The following is a 5,000-nucleotide window of genomic DNA, read 5'->3' as shown; positions in this document are numbered from 1 at the left end:
CAGTTATCCATCGCCTCCGAGGAGGAATACGGTCCCGAGGATTAGGTCCGGTTCCTGAGCCATTCGCGGTTTCGCCCGTTCTAATGCGTGGCGTGAACTTACACTTGCATGGCTTAAGCTTTGAGACAAGCATATGACTACTGGCAGGATCAACCAGGTATCGTTGGAATTTGGGACTTTGTTTCGACAGAACGACAGACCGACCGACCGACCGACCGACATAAGACAGACAACTACAACGACGGGCACGTGTTTATTTATTTTTCGAGGGGGTTCGCCGTCAGTAGAAGCGCGCTGCCCGCGCTGATGGCCTCTTTTTTGTTTCTCCCCTGACTTGGACCGAGACCGAGACTCAAAGAACGAAAGCGACCAACGTCGACAACAACAACGACAACGGCAACCCTTGACAGCGATACATACGACAAACGACAAGCAGCACGACGGCAGTGCACACGGACATCGAGGGTCAAGGTGCAGACTGAACTCGCCGAGGTCGTCGTCATCGTGGTCGCCATCGATTCCGTCTCGTCGTCGTCGTCGTCAACGTCCACGTCACAGCCGGCCGAGAAGAGAGAACAGACGACAGCGTCGACAACAACAACATCGACAACGGCACCCTTGACAGCGATACATACGACAAACGACAAACAGCACGACGGCAGTGCACACGGACATCGGAGGTCAAGGTGCAGACTGGAATCGTCGAGGTCGTCGTCATCGTGGTCGCCATCGATGCCGTCTCGTCGTCGTCGTCGTCGTCTTCGTCGTCGTCGTCGTCGTCATCAACGTACCAACCGACCGAGACGAGAGAGCAAGCAACAACGTCGACAACAACAACGACAACGGCACCCTTGACAAGCGATACATACGACAAACGACAAACAGCACGACGGCAGTGCACACGGACATCGGAGGTCAAGGTGCAGACTGAACTCGTCGAGGTCGTCGTCATCGTGGTCGCCATCGATGCCGTCTCGTCGTCGTCGTCGTCTCCGTCGTCGTCGTCGTCGTCGCCAACGTCAACGTCAACATCACAGCCGTCATCGGGGAGGAGCTGGACCAGGGCAGCGGCGGCGTAAATTTTCCCGTCACCTTCGTCGTCGCCTTCGTCGACCGACCGACCGACCGGCGTCGTGTTCGTGCTCGGAAAACCGAGGAGAGACAACGTGCACATGGCGCGTTCTCGCAAGCGGCTCCTCGGTCCGATTTTTTGGGCGGCTTTTTCGAGCTTTTTTTTTTTTCTCACCCTTTCGTCCGTGCGACGGCGAACGTTAGGGGAAAAAAAAAAAAAAAAAAAACGACAACAACGCGGCGGACCGGGCGAACAACATCGTCGACACACACGACATTGACGACCGGTCCCCCTTTTCACAATCGCATCGAGATAAAAACGAACGAGTCCGATTCGAGCACCGAGTCGCGAGCGGGAGGACTGTCGGTGCAAGTATCGATCACTGACGTGAGCGCTTCGCCGGACAGAGGATGGCTCATCCGGCAGCCGTGCAAATCGACGGTATGGGAAGAACGAACAAGAAGAGCAACGACTTGATCGGCGGCTTGGGAACTGCGGACGGTGAAAACGGGTTAATCGACTGCGACCACGACTGCTCGATCGATCTTCTTTGGCGCTAACAAAGGTGGAGGTGGCGCAAGAAGGGACTAGCGCTATCACCGTCCACGTATCAGAAGATGCGGCGGCAGACGTCGACGCTTATGCGTTGTCGGACGAGAAGTCGCTGCAGCACGTGTACCGCGAGCGGGACGTCCAAGGTTTTGCCAGACGGAAAGAAATCGGGTGTCAGCGAACGTTCACACGGCTGTGAGATCGGACGCTGACAGGAGTAGGAGGCGGCAGGCAGGCGGCGGTTACGGCGGCGGCGCCTGCTGCTGCTCATCCTCCTGTTTGCTGCGGCGACTTCCAGGACGGGAGAGCATCGAACAACGTACGTATGGTTACAAGGGGATCAGGATCTACATAGTGCATCCCCCGCGGCTATTTTTGTTTGTTTGTTCGCTCGTTCGTTAATTCGTTCGTTCGTTCGTTCGTTCGTTACAATGTACGTTTTTCCGTTCGACGGCGGCAGAGAGCGGCGGCGTTTCTCCCTAATCCGGAGGATTTATCGGTCGCACAGCGATGGGTCGTTCGGCCGATCATCGAAAGATTCGCAGGTAGTGGTTGAATGGCAGAACGGCAGCAACAACAGCGGCGGCTGAGAGCGGCGAACGCTGAGGCGGAAGCAGAAGCTGCAGCAAACGTATCGGCTAAACATGGTGGACATAGATATGGCTGACGACGCGGGTACACGACGACTATGGAACCAGGAAAAGGAGCCGTTAGTTGTTCCAACATATCGTTCGACACGTCGAGCAGCCCTAGGTCCACGGAGAAGCACACACACGTACCACGTATTATAACCTAACGACGATGAGCGGGCGCACGGTTGGCAGGAACGAAGGCGGCGGATCAAAACAAGTTGGAGCGCGGCGACAGCGATAACGGTGACAGCCCTAGGCGGCGGAGATGCCACTTTCTGACGCCTTTGCGACAAGCCCGTAGAGACGTTCCGGACCACCACGAGGCAAAGAGTCGCTGCTCCGACGAACCGACACACCAAAGTGTGCTTCCTACCGAACATGTTTTATAAAACTTCAAACTGGAAAACCCCAGAAATGGTGTTGGTATTCGTCCAGACCCACCTCCGACACCTGAAAATGGTGGTCAAAAAAAAACGTCGATTATACGAAGCGACATTTCTGGTCGGCGATTTTCCAGTTTTACGCCTACTGCCACATGGGGATGTCGGTAGGCGTCGCAAAGTGCCTTCTCGACGCCTAGGCACACCAGGACTTTGTCATTTTTTTCCCCCTCGACATTCCTGGTCCGGTCTATTCCGATTTTACACCTACCGCCATGTGGGGGTGGCAGTAGGCGTCGAAAAGTGCCTTCTCGACCGCTAGCGACACCACTACTTTATCGAGCTCTGGAGGCCCGCACACCGACCCGGGGCCGCGGAGTCGACCCCGGGGGCCTCCTGGCGTCGCCGCCGCTCACTTGGACGCCTTCCGCAACCTGTGGTCCCGCTCGGGGCCGCCGGGAGCCTCGCCGACCTGACCGGTGTCGGTAGGCGTCTGGAGCGCCCGGCCGACCTGGACGAGGTCCCCCTGGCCCCCGGGGGACACCCCTTAGTTGGATGGGGGTGCTGTCCCGGGCACACATGCAACCCGCGGCCGCCTACCGACAGCCCCCTTCGCTCGATCGCTACTCCTTTCCAACATATGTCGGAGAAGCCGGGCGGTTGTGAAACCCCAGAAATGTGTTGGTATTCGTCCAGACCCACCTCCGACACCTGAAAATGGTGGTCAAAAAAAACGTCGATTATACGAAGCGACATTTCTGGTCGGCGATTTTCCAGTTTTGCGCCTACCGCCATGTGGGGGTGGCAGTAGGCGTCGAAAAGTGCCTTCTCGACCGCTAGCGACACCACTACTTTATCGAGCTCTGGAGGCCCGCACACCGACCCGGGGGCCGCGGAGTCGACCCCGGGGGCCTCCTGGCGTCGCCGCCGCTCACTTGGACGCCTTCCGCAACCTGTGGTCCCGCTCGGGGCCGCCGGGAGCCTCGCCGACCTGACCGGTGTCGGTAGGCGTCTGGAAGCGCCCGGCCGACCTGGACGAGGTCCCCCTGGCCCCCGGGGGACACCCCTTAGTTGGATGGGGGTGCTGTCCCGGGCACACATGCAACCCGCGGCCGCCTACCGACAGCCCCCTTCGCTCGATCGCTACTCCTTTCCAACATATGTCGGAGAAGCCGGGCGGTTGTGAAACCCCAGAAATGGTGTTGGTATTCGTCCAGACCCACCTCCGACACCTGAAAATGGTGGTCAAAAAAAACGTCGATTATACGAAGCGACATTTCTGGTCGGCGATTTTCCAGTTTTGCGCCTACCGCCATGTGGGGGTGGCAGTAGGCGTCGAAAAGTGCCTTCTCGACCGCTAGCGACACCACTACTTTATCGAGCTCTGGAGGCCCGCACACCGACCCGGGGGCCGCGGAGTCGACCCCGGGGGCCTCCTGGCGTCGCCGCCGCTCACTTGGACGCCTTCCGCAACCTGTGGTCCCGCTCGGGGCCGCCGGGAGCCTCGCCGACCTGACCGGTGTCGGTAGGCGTCTGGAAGCGCCCGGCCGACCTGGACGAGGTCCCCCTGGCCCCGGGGGACACCCCTTAGTTGGATGGGGGTGCTGTCCCGGGCACACATGCAACCCGCGGCCGCCTACCGACAGCCCCCTTCGCTCGATCGCTACTCCTTTCCAACATATGTCGGAGAAGCCGGGCGGTTGTGAAACCCCAGAAATGGTGTTGGTATTCGTCCAGACCCACCTCCGACACCTGAAAATGGTGGTCAAAAAAAACGTCGATTATACGAAGCGACATTTCTGGTCGGCGATTTTCCAGTTTTGCGCCTACCGCCATGTGGGGGTGGCAGTAGGCGTCGAAAAGTGCCTTCTCGACCGCTAGCGACACCACTACTTTATCGAGCTCTGGAGGCCCGCACACCGACCCGGGGGCCGCGGAGTCGACCCCGGGGGCCTCCTGGCGTCGCCGCCGCTCACTTGGACGCCTTCCGCAACCTGTGGTCCCGCTCGGGGCCGCCGGGAGCCTCGCCGACCTGACCGGTGTCGGTAGGCGTCTGGAAGCGCCCGGCCGACCTGGACGAGGTCCCCCTGGCCCCCGGGGGACACCCCTTAGTTGGATGGGGGTGCTGTCCCGGGCACACATGCAACCCGCGGCCGCCTACCGACAGCCCCCTTCGCTCGATCGCTACTCCTTTCCAACATATGTCGGAGAAGCCGGGCGGTTGTGAAACCCCAGAAATGGTGTTGGTATTCGTCCAGACCCACCTCCGACACCTGAAAATGGTGGTCAAAAAAAACGTCGATTATACGAAGCGACATTTCTGGTCGGCGATTTTCCAGTTTTGCGCCTACCGCCATGTGGGGG

The 5,000-nt window shown here is 59.3% G+C and overlaps 1 pseudogene; it reads right to left on the bottom strand.

Moving 5' to 3' along the window:
- LOC145273501 (small subunit ribosomal RNA) overlaps positions 1-160 on the bottom strand; it is a 2,369-nt pseudogene extending 2,209 nt beyond the window's left edge.
- Positions 161-5,000: the final 4,840 nt, after the last annotated feature.

Source organism: Euprymna scolopes, unplaced genomic scaffold (genome assembly GCF_053919585.1).
Source record: "Euprymna scolopes isolate OS-2025 unplaced genomic scaffold, ASM5391958v1 sca1, whole genome shotgun sequence".
Classification (NCBI taxonomy): Eukaryota; Metazoa; Mollusca; class Cephalopoda; order Sepiida; family Sepiolidae; genus Euprymna; species Euprymna scolopes.
Note: the sequence above shows the minus strand (reverse complement) of the source record. Positions and strands in the feature narration are given on the sequence as shown.